Source organism: Girardinichthys multiradiatus, chromosome 23 (assembly GCF_021462225.1).
Source record: "Girardinichthys multiradiatus isolate DD_20200921_A chromosome 23, DD_fGirMul_XY1, whole genome shotgun sequence".
In the NCBI taxonomy this organism is placed as follows: domain Eukaryota; kingdom Metazoa; phylum Chordata; class Actinopteri; order Cyprinodontiformes; family Goodeidae; genus Girardinichthys; species Girardinichthys multiradiatus.
Genome location: NC_061815.1, coordinates 18,709,436 through 18,732,226, shown reverse-complemented (window position 1 = coordinate 18,732,226; position 22,791 = coordinate 18,709,436).

Genomic DNA, 22,791 nt, shown 5'->3' with positions numbered 1-22,791 from the left:
CAAAGATCCTGAAATAGTATAAGCAGCAGTTCTGATAGGACATGACTCAAATTTATGTCTGTTGATTAAAGCACATGAAACAGATATAATAGTTTTGCAACCTTCTGTCTTCCCAAGGAAATAAGGTGTGTTTCCCTTCTGCGCAATACAAATATCTGTACCTATATCTGAATATCTTACTGATTCCTATTACCCCAAAATTTATAAAGAATTCCTGTAGTAGCACATATTAAATTAGTCTCACTAGAAAATCTGCATACATTTCTGCTTCGCCTTACAATATAATTCCTCACCTAAGGAAAAACAACCTCCACCAGCTGGTTATGTTGCCTAACTGGAAAGAAAGTAGTATCAATAGGAACAGGTACTAAAAATGGTTGATCATAAGTAACACGTGAAATCAAACAAACATAGCAATTGTCATTTCTTATTTTCCTCACGGTTTGATGCATCAATTGCCTCCAGACATTATCAGCATGATCATGGTAATCAAAAAAGTGATGAATCTCTCTTCGAATCAGCTGATGAGTGTTATTGGCGTCCAATCAAATTCTTTCTTACCTTCAAAAATAACCCAATTTAAAAAAAAGTTTTAGCTGGTGATATCTTAGAAAACAACAAGTGTTTTAAGATTCCTATGCAACACACAACTGATTAGGTTTCCTTTCCTTCTCCAAAGGGAAAAAAAAGGAAACTGCAGAACCAAGCCTTTCATAGTTTTTGTCAGGACCTGATATAAGGTACAGTGTAAATCAACACGCTGCGTAAATCAGAAGAGGGAAAAAAAAAAAACCTAATATAACCTCTTCCCAGCAGCTGCTGTGAAAAACAATGAATTTGTACTTTCCACAAGCATCAATTAGCACTTGCGGGCAAAAACTGCACCCCGCTGTAAGTACTGTGTCAGAGACTGTATGAAGACCATCTGCAGTAGAACTAAGCCTGTTTTAATGAGGTCTCTACCCATTAGATTTATGGGATACAAACTCTGACAACAGAAAATAATGCCTGAAGGAGAAACCCATCAGGTGTTACACATGCAATGGGTTTTAAAAATGCTCCTTCATGAGATCTGTCCTGAGAATAACATAGAAACACATGGTTACTGCTGAGTTTTGGAGATGTTGTAACTTCCTCTGCATTTTAATAACTTTTAATAACTAGAATACTTGACCCTGAATATTCCACGACAAAAGAGAACTTGTTTCTCTAAAAGAATTAACTGGAAAGTATCAAATGAGCTAAGTTATCACCCTTTTAAAGATACTTTTCTAACCCTAAAATAATATTTTAACCCGCTATATCTGTCAACGTCAAGCAAGCGTGTCACACGAGCAGCGGTTAATAAGCGTTCTTCATTGCAGAAAATAGGAAAAGATTTATGCAAATGTGTGTGTGTTTGTACTTTACCCCCCTCAGTTTCTTAATCACTCCAGAGTCAGACTGTCATGGCACACAGTCCTCTATCAGTCCAAAAAACAACCAGGCCTTTCAGGTCTGTTGGTGGGACATTCAATCCTTTGTCCACTTTAACTTCTCCAGGAGGGAGAAAGAAGAAACTTTGCTCCGGCCTGTTTCTCTTCTGCCCGCATAAGATGCTTTCAATATAAATCCAATGTATCACTCTTCTGGCTCTGCAGCAGCATGGATCGTTGTCCATCTCAGTGGGTTTGGGGCCAGACTTCTTCTGAGTTTCATTCTGATGGAAACTCACACTGTGATTTGCAGCAAGCAAGCAGGCAGGCAGGCTCTGGCGGAGTAACCATGGGAAGGTCAGGTTTCTAAAGTCCAGACTCAAAAACGCAGATGTTGCACTCAAATCCCATATATGTGTGTGTGTGTGTGTGTGTGTGTGTGTGTGTGTGTGTGTGAGAGGCAGAAGAAAAAGTTTAGTATAGGTTCAGATTTTGCACACAGAAATATTATCAGTCAGTCAGTCAGTTGTCCACCTGCCTGTCACTTCCTTTCATAACATGAACTATACTCCTTTCTAAAACAACTTTCTTTTCGCATCTCTAATGTCCCTTTTCACTTTTACCTTCTTTTCCGACTGATCGCAATATTTAAGACAAACGAAACTTCCTTCAGGAAGGTTTAAACTCTTTAACCCCTTAATTGATGCACTCTGTGCTTTTTAATCTTTTTCTTATGTTTTTTTTCAGTTTTTTCCATCTGCATCCATCAACTGTTTGACTTTAAACTATTTAAACAATTTCTTTTTGTTTATCTATTTAACTTATTTACACTCAAACCTCCACGCTGTGAAAACCCAAACTTATCTTCCAAATTAAAGCACATTTAACACAATCATCCCCACTTTTTCCTTTCATTATTTTATAAATCACAGAGTCTGGAGAAGGAGACACCCCTGATGCCTCAAGGTTCCGGAACCATTTTTTTTCCTTTTACCCATTCAGCGGCACGTCTGCCCTCTGGCTTTTCTCCTTTATGAAGTGTAGAAAATTGCAAAAAAACCACCCGCAAAACCCCGTGTTTTGCTTTATCTTATTGTTACCAATAAGAACCTCCCTGTTTTTCCTAACAGGGTGACCTGGCCCTCAGCTGATGTCCTCCCACTCGCAACTCCAGAACCTAATTAATTAGTTAGGAGAGGATGGTTAATGTGTAATAAAAAATAATATACATTATATCATACAGAGCAACTTCTCACCCAGATATATTTGTAGACAAATAGTTCGGATCCAATCGGCCAGAAGCCGCAAGCGGGCACGAGGACTCCCCTCCGTAAAATGGAGGTGGACTGAGGACAACTTAGTCTCCAAGCTGGCCAGGTGTCCGTGTCCCCTGCGGTTTCTCTGGCACGTTAGATCCTGTTCGTGATGCTAAAATTGTAGTGGAATTTTCTTATCAAAGTGGATAGAAGTTGACTCACAACAAGAGAAAATCCGGACTTTGTCTTTATAAGTTTTATTCAAAGGCATTAAGCGTTTGAAGACCCTGACACTGAGGTTAGTCAATGAAGCAGAGCCCCGATCAACATTTACACACAGTATTTATACCAAACATGACAGTGTTATCTCAACTTCAAAGAGTCTGTGTTTTATGACCCTAGACCCTTCTTGGGTTCAGAGGTGACAAAGTTATCTAGGAACAGACCCATCTGCTCTTCCTGAGATATCACCCTAAATGATGGGTTTTAACCATTAAACTTCTGATAATGGCTTTACATCTTCCTCCTCTAACACAGATGTTCTGAGTGAGGTAACCTAAAGGTCATACACTTTGGAGCACTTAATAAAAGAATTTCCATCACACTGCCAATGATCACTTATTTCCTGTTAAGTGATGACCAACCAACAGAAATACTCCATGGTTTTTTTCTTTATTTTGTCCCTGTGCTATTACTTTGTCAATGTTCATTCTAGTTTTGTCAAGCTTTGTGATGTCCCATTCTGAGTGTTTTTTTGTTATGTTTTAATTAACTGAACTTCAAGCTCTTTTAGTTTGTCCCATATTCCAACATCAAGCTTTCATTCTGGTCCTCATAGACACAAGTTTCAAAAAGGAAAAGTATTTTTATATAACATTATAATTTAGATCTTGCCAAATGGAACTTGCAGGCAAATCTGACAGTACGAATTAGAAGCATTAGAAGCAACAAATAATTTGGGTGACGGTAATATTTTTATGAACTGGGAACCTCGCAAGGCTGCGTTTTAACCAAGAAATTTAAATTAAATGTGGTTTTATTATAGAAATAGGAAACAATGTTTTTTAACACTAAGTGATTGCTGTAAATTGAGTTTAAAGATAAACTTTAGTGATTTAATGCCAAAATGAGTTGCAATAAGAGTTTCTGGAAAGGCAGAAACCAATTAGTCTGCTGCATGCGCACTGTGTGGTCAGCCTGTTACATCCTGTAGGTTCTCCTATGTTTGTTGGAGGCCCAATATTAAAGGAATGCATGCAAGCACATGTTCTTAGCCGTTAGAGATTTGAGCTAACAAAAGAAGCGTATAGCTTATCATCAGAATCAAACACGTACTTTTAAAATACCACTAATAAAAGCGTTAAAATGCTTAAGCGTGGATGGCGTGTTTCATCTGTGTTTAAAATCACCCTTTAAATAAAGTTTGTCTTAACTTTGAAAACACAAACACAGAACACATAAACTGAAGACATGTGCTTAACAGCTAATCTGCTAGCACTAAGATAGCTGAGTTTTCAACACAAACAAAACCAAACGTCATTCTAAACTACTTCTCTCTGCCCAAAACACAACCTCTTACGTGAACTGTGTTGAGGAAAGTTGTCCGGGGCAACGAAGTTGAGGAAAGCATTCACAGTGAACAAAGGGTTAACTTGCAGCTAACCTCCACTGTGGGAAAGGGTGGATAGGCTCATTCTGCCGGGCCGGCTGAACTGCACGTTACTGCTGTAGCCACTGTGATGCGGTTCCATTGTCCTTCCTTCAGACCGGGAAAAACTGCTCCATTTGGCGTTGTAGAGACAGGGTCTCTGCTGGGAACTCTCTGGAACCCAGTTTGTTTCTGTAGACCTCAGAGAGAAAAGTCAAGCCATGCTTGTACCTTAATGTTCTTGAATGTTTCTTGAAAAAAAATTTGCTTGTAGAATTGCGCCGCTCGAGGTGGCAGCAGGTTGGAGTAGCTCTATTACTTTTGATCTTGATTTATTCTTTTTGGGGAACTATTCCTCTTGTGGTGGATACAGTTGATTTTGTTTTTGGACAACTGTCCTCTCCGGTGTCAGATGCTGTGCAGGTTGGAGAATTTTCCTAATACTAGGTAAGAGAAAAGAGAGAAGGAGGAAGTTCAAACCATCACTTCCGTCGATTATGATGGGTAATGTGAGATCGTTGGGAAACAAGTTGGATGAACTCCAAGCCCTACAAAGGACCCAGCCAGAGTACCGGGCATGCCGTATCATGTGTTTTACTGAGACATGGCTGTAGGATCATATCCCCGACTCCAGCGTCTCTCTGCCGGGCTTTTTAACCGTACGAGCAGAAAGAGATTTAAAGAGGAGCGGCAAATGTAAAGGAGGTGGACTGGCAGTACTTGTGAACAACAGATGGTGTCATCCAGGACATGCTACTGTGAAGTGTCATCTCTGCAGTCCAGATATTGAACTGTTGGCAATAGGTTTTTGTCCACATTATTTACCCAGAGAGTTCACCAGTGTTATTTTGGCAACAGTTTTTTCGTTCCACCTTCCGCTGTTGCCGACACTGCATGTGATGCCATCAGCTCAGTTGTTGCTTAGCTACAGACACAAAACCCCAATGCTTTTGTGGCAATTTCTGGTGATTTTAACCATGCTTCACTCTCTGCTACACTTCCAACGTTTCAACAGTTTGTCAGGTGCTCTACCAGAGGAAACAAAACATTGGATTTGTTTTATGCAAATGTCAAGGACTCATACATCTCTACAGCAAGACCCCCTCTAGGCAAATCAGATCACAATCTTGTTTTTCTCTGCTCAAAATTTAAGCCACTTGTTCAGAGGCAACCTGTAATAAAGAGGACTGTGAGAAAATGGTCACAGGAAGCTGAAGAAGCTCTGCAAGGTTGCTTTGAGGCTACAGACTGGGACGCACTGTGCCAGCCACATGGAGAGGACATCAATGCCATGACTGAGTGTGTAACCGACTATATAAACCTCTGTGTGGATAACATCATCCCCACCAGAACCGTGAGATGCTTCCCCAATAACAAACCTTGGATCACCAGTGACGTGAAGGACCTGCTTAACAAGAAAAAAAGAGCCTTCAGAGAGGGAGACAGAGAATTATTGAGGAGTTTACAGAAGCAATTTAAAGTCAAGATAGGAGACAGCAAGGAGGTGTACAAGAAGAAGCTGGAGAGCAAGCTCCAGCAACACAATATCAGAGATGTGTGGACAGGGATGAAGAAGATCACAGGCTTCAAGCAGAAGGATGATCAGACCGATGGAGGTCTGGACAGAGCCAATGAACTGAACACATTCTTCAATAGGTTCATTTCAGAAACAAGCATTGCATCCTCCTCTCTTCACAGCCAAACAGACATTCCACCCTCCTTTGACCCACAGGACCCACAGCTGTCCAGTAACACTTCAAATTTTTTATCTTCCACCTCAGCCCTAGACCCTTCTGCTTCTACATGTTTGCCTTCAACCCTATCAGAAGATGCTGATACTTCCTTTGCTTCCTCCTTCCACCTGTGTGTCTCAAGAAGTCAAGTGAAGATGCAACTGGAGAGACTGAATTGGAATAAGGCTGCAGGTCCAGATCATGTCAGCCCTAGAGTCCTGAAGGGCTGTACAGAGCAGCTTTGTGGGATTATGCAGCACCTCTTCAACCTTAGCCTGGCCCAGAAGAAGGTTCCGGTGTTGTGGAAGACCTCCTGTCTTGTTCTGGTACCAAAGAAAACTCACCCATCAGTCCTCAATGACTATAGACCTGTTGCCCTGACATCCCACATCATGAAGGTCCTAGAGAGACTCCTGTTGGCCCACCTGAGTAAGCAAACAGTAAACCATCAGGACCCCCTTCAGTTTGCTTATCGCTGTGGAGTTGGAGTTGAAGATGCCATCATACACCTGCTTCAACAAACCCACTGTCATCTGGACAAAGCCAGCAGCACTGTGAGGATCATGTTCTTTGATTTCTCCAGTGCATTTAATACAATCCAACCTGATTTGCTTTGTCAGAAACTCCAGAAGACTCAGGTGGAGGCCTCAACAATCTCCTGGATTAAAGACTACCTGACAAACAGACCACAGTTTGTGAGACTGAAGGGTTGTGAGTCTAACCAGGTAGTCAGCAGCACAGGAGCACCACAGGGGACTGTACTCTCACCATTCCTTTTCACTCTGTACACCTCAGACTTCCAGTACAAGACAGACTCCTGTCATCTGCAGAAATACTCGGATGATTCTGCAGTCGTGGGGTGGATCAGAGATGGACAAGAAGATAAGTACAGGAAGGTAGTGGACCGCTTTGTGGCATGGTGTGGAAACAATCATCTCATTTTGAACATGACTAAAACAAAGAAGATGATTGTAGATTTTAAGAGAAACAGGAATAAGTCAAAAACTATTTTTATCATGGGAGAAGAAGTGGAGGTGGTGGAGGAGTATAAACACCTCGGTGTTCACCTGGACAACAGACTAGCGTGGAGATGCAACTGTGAAGCCATCTACAAAAAGGGACAGAGCAGACTGTACTTCTTGAGGAAGCTTAGGTCCTTTGGTGTTTGCAGCACATCTTCTATAAGACCGTTGTGGAGAGTGTGATCTCTTCTGCCATCATCTGCTGGGGAAGCTGCATCAGAGCCAGGGACTTAAAAAAGCTCAATAAGCTGATAAAGAAGGCTGGCTCTGTTCTGGGGACTCCTCTGGAACCTCTGGAGATCATTGTGGAAAGACGGATTCTTCATAAAACGAAGAACATTATGGATAACCCTGAGCATCCTCTTCATGAGACTGTCCTACAACAACAGAGTGTCTTCAGTCAGAGGCTTCTTCAGATCTGCTGTAAGACGGAGCGCTACAGGAGATCCTTCCTGCCCACAGCCATCAGCATCTACAACGGCTCTTTGAAGAAACCCTCATAATGAACTACAACAACATTTAATTTCCCTTTGGGATTAATAAAGTATTTTTGAATTGAATTGAATTGAATTACCCCGTTCATGAATGAAAGAATACCGGATACACAAACAGCAATACATTCCTACTTTGTGCATATGATCGCGTGATCGTATGACACTCTTGGATCAATTTTGAAGAGTTATGTCTGTTTGCCAGCAAAGAGACATTAGTGCGCTGTGTCCCTCTGTGCAGTTCCGCTGGGGAGCTGCATGGAAGAGGTCAATTTGTTGCAAAAGCTGGGTTTTTATTTAAACAGTAAAGTCATGGGAAGTCCGCCGTTACTCCTGTTCCTGGCTGTGCTGGAAGTGGGTTAATGCAATTTATTTTGAAAGTTCCAGAAAACTTCTTACAGGCCCTTAATGTTGTACCCATGGCTGGGGTCCCAACAATAGTTCACTGAAATCAACAACAAACGGTGCAAGTTCTACACTTGCAAACAGTGACAGTTTAGAATAGGTTCCCTGTCCACCCCCGTTTTTCTCAGTAGGAATAATATCCTTTTATGTTGACTCCCCTCCAAATGTTGTGTTTATAATTGTGGCCAAAAAAATACATTTTCGAGGCTTGATTCTATGCTGTGGGTCATTTGGGTAGCTTCTGTTGTAATTATGATTTGAAAACAGCAACACAGTTGTTAAATTATAATTGACTTCACCCAAAAACTAATCATGAGTGACCAAATTTGTTTTGTTTTATCTAAAATATTTACCTGTATATATTCCTGTACACAGAAAACACATCACTAGATATTTCTATAGATATTAGTTCTTACTTATGGAGCTCCAAATGGACAATCACAAACATATATCTCAAAACCAGATGTCCCAAGCAGGGTGCTGAGGTCTTATGACTAAGGCCTGCTGATTGTGTCATGCATGAAGCTGAAGACTGAAGGTGACACATAACACCAGGACTCTCTTCCACTGAATTTGACAAGTGGGAACTCTAAAAAAGCAACTAAAACATATCTTTTATAATAGTTACCTTTTTTATGTACTGATGGTTAATGTTTTTTGTGTTTTCTTTGTGATTTATGTCTTCTAGGGGCTATATAAATCATAATTTTACCGCATTGTGCTTTTATTTTAATTTTGTATTCCATCAGTTACAGGGAAAAGGTGTACAGGTGTTGAAGAGAAACTTCGAGTCAAAGCATAAGGTTATACATTAAATGTTCTGCAATTCAACTTCTTAATAGTTATTTACACCAATCATAAAAGTCTGAACTTAGATCTGGATGGTGATACTGGTAAGTCAATCCAGAGCACAATTTTGATATAATTGTCACTATCAACATAATTTACCTTAGTCTTTTAATTGTTACAGAGTCTTGTTGGACTTTAAATTACATTTTCTTTATACTTGTGTGTGAAAAAGGGGAATTTATTTGTTGAGCCATGAAAAGTATTTATACAAATTTAAGATAAAATTCCTTTTTAAACAAGAGCATGCATTAATTGTTACTGCCAAAACTTGGTTTATGTTGAATAACAAACGATTTTATCCATCCATCCATATACAGTAGCTTAACCTTGCATGGCACGGCTGTCTATCTCCTGCAGTCAGTTGGCGAGAGGCAAAGGTACACCCTGGACAGGTCACCAGTCTATCACAGACAATTGTACAAACAAATTTGTGTAAAACGTGCGATATTGATTTTTAAATATGATAAATTAAAGGTCTTTTGATTAAACGGGGAACAACGAAACGATGCTCAAAGACAGCTAATGAGAGAAAAAAGAAATTGTTGGATTTTAATGTAACTAATCCATCAGTATAGGCAGCCTTTTATATGTAAGGTGTTTAGGATTTTTATTAGTTGCTTTTTTTCTTGGTTGCCTGTTTTTCACCAAGATTATAGATGCTGCCTCAATCTGTTTTATGAAACTTGGGCTTCTATCTAAAGAGACTTTCAAGCAGTGCCTGGGATGCCTTCTTGGTGTTCAATATGACCCATACAAGGACAAAGGCAGCAGGGTGACCAACCCTCTGCAGGAAGGTAGTTACAGAGTTGATAGCTTCAGCATATGTCGAGGTTAGACAGCATCTATTGCTGTGTATCATCAATGGAAAGTTATACATCACTCCTTTGGTTGTGCAATGTAAACATCCCCATGCAAGGACATGTGGCAACATTATACCACAAATTGTGGTTGACTCAAGTTCATAATCTGTAAAATAATTACTTTTGTGACCATGTTTTAGAACCCTCTTTTTAAAAGGACATTATTTGAAGAACTTAAGTATTAAAAAAGTTATTTTAAATTGTAGGTTAAACATTCTGATATGATATAAATACATGAAATTTTATGTTTATAACTGTGATAGAAGAAGTGTAATTTTTGAGGAATACAAAAAGTAAATGAGGGACGTCTCAAAATGCTCCTTAAATAGATAAACTTAATGACTGCACAAAGAAGATAAAAACATTTTTTTTTCAATAATCACTGCAGAGTTGTGGATGCATTGTGCTCAGCAAAAGGAAAGTAAAAATCATACCTTACTGTTGAAGTTGTGCAATGTCGCCGTGTCCTTAGGTCATAAAATGATGCGAATTTTGGTACAATTGTCCTCCCATGTTTGCTCAGGGTTAGCCCCATGCTGTATCACAAGCAGGTCAAGAGCAAAGGCAAAGGAGGCATGGAGGCTTAACCTTATGCTATGTGTCAATCTGATCCAGTCATATGAAATATTTATTTTCTATCTGTACCATTTTTTCTCAATTTTTGACTGGGAGAGCTGAAAGTGATAACAGCTTATGTTCTCGTGATTTCACAGAGCTATTTCGCAGAGCCATTTCAATGACGGTGTCACTCTGACCAGCTGTGGCTTCAGATTTGTGAGGTGCAATTTCTTGCATAAATTGTAGCACTTACTGACATCACGTGATTCCCCATAAGATGCATTACCAGCAAGATACAAAACTGAAAGCAACTGTTTTTCTTACAATGCTGTATAACACAGGTAGGGGCAGCAGCACATAAAACAACTAATAACAAATTTCAGTACAAAAATACACTCTTATCAAATATCAGTCCTATAAATATTTAAACTGTGCAAATGCATGTTTTACACATCCATGCAAGATTTTTGAGTTGCATTTAATTATTTGAGATAAATATTCCTTATGAAAACTACCTACATCTTTAAAATGTGAACTGTTGCATTTCAGATGATAAAATAAAATGTTTTTTTATTTTTGTTTTCCCACTTCTGAACTGTGAGATGACATTGCAGATTTCAATGATGAACCAGAAGATAGAGCTCACTGCATACAGCAGAAACCATGTTTTTAACTACCTCAAACCTAATTTCACACAACAACAATTAGCCTTAATCCTGTCCTTTCTTCTGCACACATTTTCTAAATCCATGCCTTGCTTTGAAGCTAAACAGTGCACCACTGAAGTTGAACATAAGGGATTAGTTGGGTTTAAAATAAAAAAGGTCATGGCAGGAGGTGGTAATTCAGATGAAATATTTAACTCGTATGTCTTTGTCTATGAACCTCTGCTTAGAATGCCATATCGCAATAGGATGACAGAAGATGCAATCAGTGCAGCAATTAGCAGGATTAAGTCATCCACTTGTGTTCTTGACCCTATTCTAGCCAGTCTGATTAAAACAGGTTTCTTGTACCTCTTCCAGAAAACAACAATTATCATAAACTCTTTGCTCAGTATATTACTCTCCCTCAAAGCTTTCAAGAGACTCATCTAATCTTTGTACCTTTGGTTGAGCTTTTGGAATTTTTTTTTCATTCCAAACAATGAAAATATTGCATGCTTTTATTTTTACTACATAAAAAGCTTGTATTGGTGTTTACATAGGTTGCTTTAAAAAATTAACTTGACACATCCAAAATGCTGCTGCCAGAGTCCTGACCAGCAATAGAAAAATTGATCACATTACACCCATCCTTAAATTACTGCACTGGCTGTCTGGTTGTAAAAGGATGGAAGGTTAAATTTTGTTGATGTTTTATATGGCACTGAAAGGTCTGGGGGCTGGTCAGGTATGAATCATGTGGACTCCTTGGGTCATCAGAAACCTGCTTACTCTAGGACCAGAAGTAAACAGGGGAAGTGGCATTTAGTGTCATGATTTTTACAGCCGACTTAACCCACATGCAGAGACTATCAGAGAACTTTGTAAAAGGAATAAGTTTTTATTGAAAGATGATCAGGATCAACAGGAGCGACAAGTCTAATCTTCCTTACTGTGAAAACACAAAGAGAAAAGATAAATAGCTGAACCTCAGAAACATGAACCAACATAAACGTATCTTACTGGAGATTCCGGAATAACCCGCCAGGGAGAGAATAAATGTCAGGAAAGGAGTTCAGCTTGCCATGCACAGACTAGATCAGGAAGTAGCCTTAGCCACTACGGAGGACTGGAACAGATCAGGTAGGATTCACACCTGGAACAGGTAACAAAGCAAGTTAGAGTTCGCAACAACAGATCCATCAAAAGATATCCATGGTAAAAATCATGCAAAGATTTCAGAGCTGGCCAGAATTTACCACGGAGGCAAAAACACTCAGGCGCCAAGGTGTTGGCAACCTTCCTCTTTATGCTTCCCAGCTGATGAGTAGATGCACAACACCTGTCGCCTCAGGTACACTCCTACTGGCGGCACCTAGTGTCGAAAAGGTGTAAGCAGCAGGCAGCAGAACTCCAAATCCTGACAATTTAGTTTCTGTGTTCCTCAGCTTTCTATTGTTTCTTAGCTATTTATTTGTTTAAATTTTCATTTAATATTTCCTTCTTTTTATGTGATGCTTAAATTTTAACTGTTGTTCTTTTGATTTATTTTGTGTTTTTACATGTTACATGTCATGTCACTTGGTTGTCCTTTACTGTGTCCAAGGATGGAGTGCTTTCATTTTGAGCATTTCATGCAGAGGTCAAATAATTGTTAGTTGATTTAAACAGATAATAGGTTGGATTGCCTCAATGTTGGAGTTGCATTCAAGCATCCAGTATGCCGAGTTGAGTGAATCTTTATCAGTCCAGTAAGAGCATCTGCATAGCGTAGAACAAAATTAAGTAATAATATCATTGGGTCGTTGCTGTAGCATTTGAAAAGCAGTTGCTTAAATTCACTAGCCGTGCATTTAGTTTACAGGGTTTCTCTAAGTGTTGGTCATGCTACAGAATTTACAAGCAAATTATGCATGCTACAGTATCTGAAGAGTTAAAAGGGAATGCACAATATTATTTAAAGCAGAACCGGAAATGCAGTTGTGAGTACATATTTCATTATTTTATCAGTATGTCCAATCTTATCTGTCATTCTTCTCATTGAACTTTGTGGATCTGACAAATTAATGCTAGCTATTTAATTATCGAGGCTATTGTGCTGTCCTAGTTAGCCTACAGACATAGTAAGTGCTTTAGTTAATTGCTAGTTTGTTTAAAAACAGTGTTACCTTCAAAAGAGGGCTAGCATTTGTTATATCTCAGTCAGAGGGTGGGTGAGAGAGAGAAAACACTGCACTGTCTTTCTGAGTCTTTCTCTGTCAGCTTGTTAAAATGGGTTTAAGTGCCAGAAATGGAATGGTAAATGGACAGAATTTATATAGCACTTTTCAAGTCATACCGACCACTCAAAGTGCTTTACACTGACATTAAACCCAAATCTAGCCACTGCTCTCAAGCATTGCTTAACACCCCTTGTGACCATGATGCCAGCAGCAATAACAATAGCCTCTTGTCCCTACATAATATGTTAAAAAGGAAGTAAACAACTAAGGTGGTATTTTTTATTCAGTCCCATCTATTTCATGTGTCCAAATACGTTTAATGCAGACTTCTACAGTCATACAGCAGGTTATAAATGACCTGATGCAGACTTAGAGAAGGTCATGTACACTTTTTTTTTCTTTTAAACTTGATTAGTGTACAACCCTTTCTTCTGCTTCAAGCAGGCAAAGCATCTAAAGGAGGCAGAGGGTACACAATGTAGCTGTCAGGCTTTTAACTCCAACCGAGAAAAGCCCAAACATAACACCCTTTCACTTGCTACTAGTGAGTTTTGGGATTGATTCTAAGATTTTGGGGCTTGTTTTCAAACTTTCATGATCTGGCTCTCATCCTATATCTACAATTTCACATCACCTGATGACCCTGATCATTTCTACAAAGCCTCTAAACAAGCCCTAAAGAAATAATAGTTTCTAATGTTCATCGCTGCCAAGGACTCCCAAATTTACAGTGCTGTGAAGTGAGTTGTCATTCTCCCCTTACAGATCTGTTCAGCTTTGATTTTTTTAATACAGTTACATTTTAATATCAGACGAAGATAACTTGAGTAAATATAAAATGCAGTATTCTAATGATGATTTAACCTATTCAGGGAGAAATACTATCCAAATCAACCTGGCTTTATGTGAAAAGGTAAATGTTCCCTACTGCTATCAAGTTTTTGCAACAACTTACATTGAGTCTTTACATTATGAAGGAACTTCAGCTCACATTGGAGGGTTTTCCCACAGGAACAGTCTGTTTAAGGTCATACGATAGCATCTCAAATCCATTTAAATCCAGACTTTGACTAGGCCAATCCAAAATCTTAATTTTTGCTCCTTTTGAGCCATTCAGTGGTGGACTTGGTGGTGTTTGCATAGGGGAACTTGGCTTATAGTCATGAACTGATGGTCTGACAAACTGAAGATCATGAGCTGATGGTCGTGCATTCTCACTCAGGATTTTCTGTATGAGAGCCTTTTCTGGTTGTATCCATCAATTATGAGAAATAGTCCAGATTCTGGCCCTAAACCATCACAAAATCACCTCCATCGACTAGCAGTTTGATGTTTTTTTTTCTGAAATGCTGTTTTAGTTTTACAACATATGTATCGTGACACACCTTGCAAAAAGATCAACAGAATATTTTTTCCAAATTTTAAAAGATTAACAAGATGTTTTAATGTACATGTGAGATAGGTAGTTTTGCTCTTTTTGCTTAGCATTGTTTTTTGCCTTAGATCTCATGGATATCATTTTTGTCCAGTCCCTTCTTAAAAGTGAATTATCTTCAACTAACAACATTTTGTACCTATTTTTTACTATTTGTGGCCCTCTGATTTTCATTACATACAAATCTCCTATAACTATTGCATTTCAATTGATTTGTTTTGTTAGTAGGGCTGCACGGTGGCACAGTGGGTAGCGGCGTTTCCTTGCAGCAAGAAGGTTCTAGGTTGGTTTCCGGGCCGGGGGTCTTTCTGCATGGAGTTTGCATGTTCTCCCTGTGCATGCATGGGTTCTCTCTGGGTACTCCGACTTCTTCCCACAGTCCAAACAGTCTAGTCCGTACATGCCTGTTAGGTTAATCAGTTTCTCTAAATTTCCCTTAGGTGTGTGAATGAGTGTGTGCTTGTGTGTGTGGTTGTTTTTGTGTTGCCCTGCAATGGATAAGCGGCCTGTCCAGGGTGTACCCTGCCTCTCGCCCATAGACTGCTGGAGATAGGCACCAGCTCCCCGTGACCCACTATGGATGAAGAGGTATAGAAAATGACTGACTGACTGTTTTGTTAGTTTTAAATTTTTTTGATTTTATGTTGACAATATAAAAAACCGTTGACTAGTGGTTCATTAAGAAAAGCGCATTTTGATGAAATTGATGTTATTGGATATATAGGCAGAGGCTAAGAGTATTGAGAGAAAAATAAAAAGCACATAATGATTTTAAACAATGCTTACAACTCTAAAACTGAAATGGAGATACAGTAGCTCTAAACTAATAAGAAGCAATACTTTCAAGTTTATGATGTAATCACAGTTAAACATATTGATCAGTCAAAATATTGATCATTTCAGTTCTTAGATATTAAAAAGCATAATTTCAGTGTGTGTTATGAGAAGGAAAGTGCTACAGGATCCGATTTTCTCCCAGAGCTAAGCCTTATTATTACTAGCCTAAATAAATAAAGCACCATGTGATCTATAAGAATGAAATATTTTTGGCTCATCCTGAATTTAATCTTTTATTAAAGTAAAGTAAAGTCAAAAATATTTATCTTTCCCACTGTCTTGGTTTTGGACTCATGCCAGTGTCTCTAATAGTCTTCAAAAATTCCAAGCAGGCACAACCATTTCCTTAAATTTGCAAGTTAATAGACATAGTGAGGAAAGTGCAGAGAGATTAATTATATTTTGGCCTAAACCTTGACTATGAAACATATTTCCAAATGGTTAATAAAGAATAGTCAAGAGGTATCTTTATTATTTATTTTTTGTTAGATTGTTGTTAGTTGATAAGCACTTGAGAGAAGACCAGATTCTCTACTGTATTAACAGATGGTGATAGCGTAAATGTTTCCACAGAGACAAATATTTATTCTGCGGTTGTTGGCCTGTTTGCTGTATGTCTCCCAAAGCGATGTTTTGAAGAGATGCAAAGTCAAATTAGCTTTGAAATCCACTGATCGTCAGACTCATTAAAATATGTTTATAAGGCAATCAATTGTTCCATGGCTCAGTAAAAACATTGCCTCCTAGTCATTGTTGTGTGCAGCCAACATTACATTTTTCTGAAGTTAAAAACAGCCTTCTTACTAGAAAACCATTCTACACAAGCCCTGGAACATAATTTACTTTCACTTGTCACTTGTTGAGTACTAAGTAGTACAGTATGTTATGTGGTCCATGTTAGTTTGCTGTTGAATTTTAATGGCCAGTCCATTTAGAGTCTTCTGCGCTTTGAGATACTATATAAAATAAAACCCCTTGATAGATTTATGTTGTTACTGCAAATAATAAATCTAAAGCAAAGATATAATTCAATAAATCTAGATTACATTAGGAGGAATGCACCTAAGTGATTCAATTTGGGACTTATGAGGTTTGAATTATGAACGACGATTACTGTCTGCCTTCTGCCCTGACCGTGGGAGAACTGAAACTGGAGGGAGCATTTTATCAAAACCCTCTGACAGCTAATATAAGTCTCTTTTATAAATAAACAGCACTTACGATAACCAGTGGGGCAGATAAGCTTTTTTTTTGGGGGAAATAATAGGTTGCTTTTAAGTCTTTAGGTCATTCGAGGTCAGCATCATGGGGTGTGTTTCTTGCACCGGCTATGCAACTGGAAAACAGCTGCAGCTGTTACACTGTGATTACTTTGACACATCTTGTGGTGTGTACAAAATGCTACCAAGCTTACAGCTGAATCAAAAAATAAAGCATCTTCCCTTCAAATGTCCCAGTGGAAAATAATTTGCATTATATTATTCAAATTTCAGTTAAGTACATAATATGCTCTAATTACTCTGTACAGTTCTGAGTGTGTTTTGAATTCATGCATTTCATTTTTTAGACAGAGCAGCACATGATGAATCACAGAGAATTAATAATGGAAGGTGGCATTGTACAGATGTAAAATTGTTCTCAGTTCTTTTACCTTTTAGATGACAGCAGAAGGAAATGTGTTTCTAAATAGATATTTGGGCTAGTAAACATATATGTGTATAACATGTAGACAGTGGACAAGCACTGTAAGGCCCTGTAAGAACCATTTAAAAACTATTAAACAACAATTTAAATCTGCAACTGATAGACATGGTTTTGAGGTCCTCCTTAATACCATGTCTATCAGTGGCAGATTGTCTGAATTTTGAAGCTCACAAATGTTTTGTGAATTGTCATCTTGGTTGTCACTAGACTCAACACTCATAGTGCTGTGATTTGTATATCCTTCTTCAGTTATAGGGATTCCCGGTAAAGATGTGTGAAAAACATTTAAATAAATTTATTATCCAGAGGAGTGGGCTCAAATCACGTGACTTGGAATCAAGTTATTTGACTAAAAGCACAGATTTCATTTTTTTTAGATATGACTTGATAAAAACAGACATGGGACTGTACTTGGACTTTCACACGAATGACTTGTGATTCAGTTGGACCTGAGGTGTTTGACTTAAAAATACTTTATACCTTACAAGAAACATTTAACACAACCATGCCTGGTGCACCAACCAGCCCTGTGGCCATTTGTCAATACTTCATCCTACTGTGGCAACATGCACACTGAATCCCTGTGTTGTTTATCTGCTTTTGTGCTGCAATCCTATGACAGCAAAGATTATTGCAATAATCCAGCGCAATCCGGGGAGGTGTGCACAAAGCTGTGAGTGGCATGAACCAAACAAAGCGTAGGCTACTACGCAGCATAGCTCTGTACAATAACAGTAAGACACATTTAGTAACATTTTAGAGGCATTCAGAGGCAAATGCATGAGAACTAATTCTTAATTGCCAGCCTGAAGACAATGAGAGTAATTCTAGTTCTAGGGGGGGTGATGGGTTTGAACATATTTGGATTTCCTTTGTTTTCAACAGGATAAATTGTTTCTACATGCACATTTTCAAAATGCAAATTGTGTGTTAGATGAAAGAACATCATATTCATTGCTACTTAAATATTTCTTGCAGTAGTTAAAGTTAGTGTTACTAACTTCTAGCCAAGTCATAGTAACTACCTATAATGCTCAGGTCTAAAATATACAGAGAAAACATTATATTTCATTTGGGATGAAAACTATGGAGAGAAAGACCACAAAGAAAGACCAAACGTCCTTTCAACATTCAAAACAATAGAATAGAATAGTCTTTATTGTCATTGTACTGAGGGGTACAATGAAATTACACAGAGAAGGATGAGTCAAAGGTAATATACTGACTCAAGTGTTATTAATATTATCTTAAAAAGTGATGAATTACTATAGATTTTTCAGTTTTCAGTATAAGACTTACAGGGGTTGGACAATGAAACTGAAACACCTGTCATTTTAGTGTGGGAGGTTTCATGGCTAAATTGGACCAGCCTGGTAGCCAGTCTTCATTGATTGCACATTGCACCAGTAAGAGCAGAGTGTGAAGGTTCAATTAGCAGGTTAAGAGCACAGTTTTGCTCAAAATATTGAAATGCACACAACATTATGGGTGACATACCAGAGTTCAAAAGAGGACAAATTGTTGGTGCACGTCTTGCTGGCGCATCTGTGACCAAGACAGCAAGTCTTTGTGATGTATCAAGAGCCACGGTATCCAGGGTAATGTCAGCATACCACCAAGAAGGATGAACCACATCCAACAGGATTAACTGTGGACGCAAGAGGAAGCTGTCTGAAAGGGATGTTCGGGTGCTAACCCGGATTGTATCCAAAAAACATAAAACCACGGCTGCCCAAATCACGGGAGAATTAAATGTGCACCTCAACTCTCCTGTTTCCACCAGAACTGTCCGTCGGGAGCTCTACAGGGTCAATATACATGGCCGGGCTGCTATAGCCAAACCTTTGGTCACTCATGCCAATGCCAAACGTCAGTTTCAATGGTGCAAGGAGCGCAGATCTTGAGCTGTGGACAATGTGAAACATGTATTGTTCTCTGATGAGTCCACCTTTACTGTTATCCCCACATCCAGGAGAGTTACGGTGTGGAGAAGCCCCAAAGAAGCGTACCACCCAGACTGTTGCATGCCCAGAGTGAAGCATGGGGGTGGATCAGTTATGGTTTGGGCTGCCATATCATGGCATTCCCTTGGCCCAATACTTGTGCTAGATGGGCACATCACTGCCAAGGACTACCGAACCATTCTTGAGGACCATGTGCATCAAATGATTCAAACATTGTATCCTGAAGGCGGTGCCGTGTATCAGGATGACAATGCACCAATACACACAGCAAGACTGGTGAAAGATTGGTTTGATGACCATGAAAGTGAAGTTGAACATCTCCCATGGCCTGCACACTCACCAGATCTAAATATTATTGAGCCACTTTGGGTGTTTTGGAGGAGCGAGTCAGGAAACGTTTTCCTCCACCAGTATTACGTAGTGACCTGGCCACTATCCTGCAAGAAGAATGGCTTAAAATCCCTCTGACCACTGTGCAGGACTTGTATATGTCATTCCCAAGACGAATTGACGCTGTATTGGCCGCAAAAGGAGGCCCTACACCATACTAATAAATTATTGTGGTCTAAAACCAGGTGTTTCATTTTCATTGTCCAACCCCTGTATAATGCAATTGAAAAAATATATTTAGGGCCTTTTACACATTCTTTGTTTTTACCATGGGCATTAATAGGTGTGGGTCTTAAATATATACTATCAGGTTGCATAAATAACTTGCCTGTACATGATAGGAGTGCCATGTGGATGTCAGTGAGTCAGGCATAAATTACTCTCTGTTTGGCCTAGTTAGAGATGCACGAGTGGCCACGTTGGTGGTGAGTTATAGTTCCAGTTTAGTTATAAAATGCATCGTTGGCTGACCAGACAGCCTTCCCAGCACGCTGTTGTCTCTTCTATACAAATTCTGTGTTACAGAACATTTTTTACAGTGACCATAAATTTCCTCAAGCATTTAATTTCCTCTCCCAAAGCAATCACCATGTAAACAGTGAGATTAACTCATCCCAAATGACCTGGCTGTGCACCCTGCTAACAAAGCAGGAAATCCTAAACTGCCCACATGAGCTGGTGCCCACCCACCTGGTGGGCTCTTAGTCATCACATTAACACTTGTCCATCAGGTTTTAAATGCAGTTGGGTGTCAGAAATGAGCAGAGCCTTTGTTTTTTATCACTGCCTCTGTGTATTAGGAGCTTATGGCTCCTACTGGTTATGGCTTCTCTCAGCTCATAGGGGGGAGATACAATTAGGCTAAAATAGTTATTTTTATAAAATGATTCTTTTGGAAAGGGAAATATTTTCTCACAGTTGGTGTCTTAACTCATCAAAGCTGTGGTAATCATTGAAAAGAAAGCAATAAAATACAAACTTTATTTTGACTTAGATAAGCTATAAAACTTTAATTAAATGTTACCACTTTTTCTGTGTTATTATCTGTCATCATAGTAAAATAAAGACAAAACATTTTCAGATGAATTATTCCCCTTTAAAAGAGTAGAAAAATGTAAAAGCTTCAACTTTTTTAAACTTTAGTTTTCGATCTACGGATTTTAACTTGGAGTGGCCAGTCTGTGCCTTTTCTGTGTTGAGCTGGACGTTCTCCGTGTGTCTGTGAGGTTTTTTATTAGAGACATCAGTCCTCCTCAGCAGACTCCAAAGACATGATCATAGGTTCTTTCATAGATGTAATTTGGCCATTTGTGTTTGTGGGAGGGTTCCTGGCCATCTGTGTTGACGTGGTAAAATTGTAGCATTCTTTAAAAATAAAACCAATGTAATTTGAAATTTAACCCTTATGGTGTTTTGAATTTATTATAAAGTCAGAAAGTGTTTCCTATTTGTTTATAAAAATACATCCTGTGTACTCAAACTTTAAAAGGAAACGTTTTTATCGAAACGGCCCAATCTCTTTTCAAGTGAAAAGAGATTGGGCCATAAATTGCAATTAGAGGCAAATATCTAAAGGTAATTAATAAATAGACATTTGTATTTGTTTTAAAATTGGGATTATCAGCTGTTAGAGGTTATCAGCAGTCACTAGCAGTTTTTGATGAAGGAACGGAAAGAAGTTTGGACCAGAGAGTGGAGCTAACTCTTAATCATAGCAGAGCTAAGACCAAAAGCAGATTTCTACCAAATTGGAATAACTGAAAATCTTCTTTGTGGTTCCTGCAAATACTACTGTATAAAGCTTTACTCTGCCATCAAATTTGCATTCAATATTAATTGACCTTGAAGTCTATAGTTCTTTCCATGGTCTATTAGTGATGATGTTCTTTGTCAAGCATTTGCAAAAATGAACCACTTTACTTACTTTCTCATTGAAAGCCTAATGCAACAGTGATGGCAGAGTAAATAACATTCACATGAACTACAATGACGTTCTTTACATCAGAGCTGTGTGTGCTCTGACTAGCCCTAAGTTTGAACCTTTTATTTATTAAGGAACATACATCAACATTATTACCTTTTTAAAGTTGCTATGGTTTGTTGTTGATGATAGGTATATACATTTTGATGTCCAAAATAAAAATAAAAACATAAATAACTAATGCTAAATAATGACGACCTCACATACCATACACTATGCCAAACTTGGGTATAAATGCATAAGATAGTGGCCAAAGCAATAAGAGTTACTGGCGATTTGCCAGTGTGAAGTACATCAGGAGAAATGTGGTACCTTGAAGACCTAACAAACTGGCAATTTACTTTAACAGCACTCAGTGGTGAATCCAGCCTACCTGTATATTCATAACTGTGATAATTGTTTTTGACAAAAATTGTAAAATAAAATTCAGTTTTAGTACCTAATGCCAGAAAGCCAATTAAGTGGTTGTGTAAAACATATCTCCTTGTTTTTGTCATGGGGCTTTAACACCACTACTGTAATACAGCTATCAGCAGCTTATTTCCAAAGACACCCTCTGTTTCACCACTTAAACTCTTTAGGTTAGCTAGCTGGCAATTACTTTTCTTGTCACTTGTGCCATAAAAATCCTTTCAAGCTAATACTGTAGTTGCTAGGTAAAAAGGAAGTCAGAATACCGATACAATGTTAGGCCATGGATTGGCCTGATATTATGCAGGTTGGTTGTGCTGTGTAGTGTGTTTCCCTATTTCTCAGGCAGGGTGTGACAGGTAGGTGCATCCCAGCAGCTATTCCTCATTAAGGAGTAATCAAGGAGTCTACTTAAACTGCTGGAACCTGTGAGAAGAAATCAAACCAAGACAGCTCTCCAGCATTTATCTGTTATTGCAAAAAATGCAGACAACAAACAATCACCCATACCCACCTACCTACCTGGATAGGAAGTCTGGCTTTCCTCTAAGAACTTTCCATTAAAAGCATACTCCTAGGGCCATTCCAAATCAAATCAGTCATCAGTCCATCCTCAGTACGCCTCAACTTTCAACTCATCTCTGTGTTCATCCCACTTTTCACCTATCCCAGAATAAACCTGTTATCTCCAGTGATTTGTGCCCTCCAGCCAGACATCCTCCACCCACCTGGGAAATCGACGGCCATCCAGCCTACAATGTACGCCAGATTGTGGCTTCTCATCAGAGAGGCCGAGGCATGCAGCACCTGGTAGAGGGGAGGGTCACGAACCTGAGGATCGCCAATAGAATGGGTTCCCCATCGATTTGTTTTGCATCCATTACTCATCACTGAGTTTGAGGCTTGGGGAGGTGATGTCAGGCCACGGAGCTGAGTGCAGGTTGGTTGTGCTGTGTAGTATGTCTT